Consider the following 2,222-nt stretch of genomic DNA (forward strand, 5'->3'; position numbering starts at 1 on the left):
TGTGAACATATTGGTCAGTAGCTCCAGAGGAAAATTTTACCAATTTTTACTTTTCCCTTTACTCTTTTACCACTTTCTAGCATCATGGACTCTGAAATTATCTATGCTTATCATGGCCAAAGTGATAATAAAGTTATAATGGAAGAGAATTTTTTGTGCACATGTTGACAAAGTAAGATATATCTATATCAGTCTTCTGTTTCCATTCATATTTTGGTTAGTAAAGCGAGGGAGAGATGGTTGTTTAAGCCCAACTAGTATCTCGTCACTTAATTTCTAATCATAATATATATATCATTGTAGCTACCTGAAGCAATATCACAAGGGCAAGAGAATTGATAAGTCCTCCAGTTTAACAAAGCACAATAGGTTAACAGAGAAGATAAAAAAGAAGCCAAAATAAAATTAGCATATATTATAGATTATGGGCAGCATGTCTCAGATAGAATGGCCAGAAAAACAAATGAGAGGACCACTTGGACATAATTAGAGAGCAGGATGCAGAGAAAAGAAAGAGAAAGTCTGTAAAATAAGGAACAGATGAAGCCTCAGACATCCAAACTCCCCAAACCTTTTAGTTTGCCTTTCCTGCTTGTTCTGCTGTAACAATACATGTGGACACTCACTGAAATGTACTCAGCTTTGAGATTATTAATAATTTTGAAATTGAAACCAGCTGCACACAAAATATTGTAAATCACATGCTTGAATTGATTCTTTTGGCTTTATTCATCCCCGATTAAGACATTTATGCTACTAAATTGTAGCTTTATTTGCAATGTCCTTAACTAAACTCTCAGATCCAAAGAAGAGTTCCATTTGCACATTTTAAAAGCATTTCTGTGTATTCTATATACTTGGAGATTAGTGATAACTTTTAATGGATTTAAGAATCAATTTTTTATTTTTTTCCTCATTGAGTTTATTGGTACATTTTAGGTATACGGTACAGTTACATTCATCATTGGGATCTTTACATGTCAGGTCTTGGTTCTCAGTTTTTCCCCTTGTCCCTGCCCTCCCTTCACCCCCTCCTACCCTCCCCATTTACAAACACTTTATTTCCATTTTTTCATTTTCTCATTTTTTTTCTTTGCCCTTATTAGCTTTCTCCTACCTTTGCCCCTTTCTCTACACTTTAGCCATGTGTAAAAACCAGATAGTTTCTCTGGTGTGAATAAACTATAATAGTACATAAGATCCTAATGAGATAATTGACAATGTGAAATAGGAAGAAAAGGGATAAAGATGTAAGAATCAATTTTTACATCTTGATTAATTTACACTTCCATTCAAAGCAATTATAGTCCAAAATATTATCCCCTACCTTTACTATTTATCCATTCAGCAGTGTTAAGGTCTGCAAATGCAAAAATTGACAATGGAAATTTCTATGACCTTATTACTCTTGTGCCTTTAAGCAAGGTGGGAAAGGCTAAAGAGAAAGTGAGAAGTTTGAACAGTTGCCTACCACAGTCAAGGTGTAGTGCCATCTACATTATATGAATTACCTTTAGTCTTAAGTATATCTCCAGGGTCATCCTACTCAGACTTTTGAGAAACATGTGACTCAAATATTTATAAAGTTTCTCAAAATGTTAATATCAGTAGTTGGAATGTTTAGAATGTGAATATGTGTTTTCATTACCATGTTGGATATATCTGATTGTTCCTTATTTTTTCATCAATTGAGGCAATACTGTCCTATTTCTTCTCAAACATGTAAAAATAAGACAATGAGTAGTGGGACTCATCAACACAACTCTTATTCCTAACACTTAAAATTAGTAGTAATTGTAGTTTTGTTTATTTTAGGTTTTCATGTCTATAATGTGCTTTCTATAGTTTTAAAAATATCTTTCTCCTTCTATATTTTATGGTCTTCGTCCTTAGTAGGTACTTAGCATATTGGCAATTGGTACATAGTTGACAGTTCCTGACATGAAAGCCTCTTAAATAATTATCTCATTTCCCCCAATAGTCATAACTGAAACTTCTTTAATCCATTCTCTCACTTGTGCCCTATGGAGCGTTGGACTGTCTATGGAAAACTATTGGCATATAAATGATAGGGCAGATGGACCACTTCTCTTTGCAGGTCCTCATCAGAGCCACATGTTCAGGCTCAGCTCCAAAGTTCTATGACTGTGCCTTAATGGTCAAGATACAATGGTTTCCATATATAGTACACAACTTTTCTAATTTATCTCTTAAGATTATCT

The sequence above is a fragment of the Fukomys damarensis genome, unplaced genomic scaffold (assembly GCF_012274545.1).
Source record: "Fukomys damarensis isolate Sample0158 unplaced genomic scaffold, DMR_v1.0_HiC HiC_scaffold_38, whole genome shotgun sequence".
Lineage (NCBI taxonomy): Eukaryota > Metazoa > Chordata > Mammalia > Rodentia > Bathyergidae > Fukomys > Fukomys damarensis.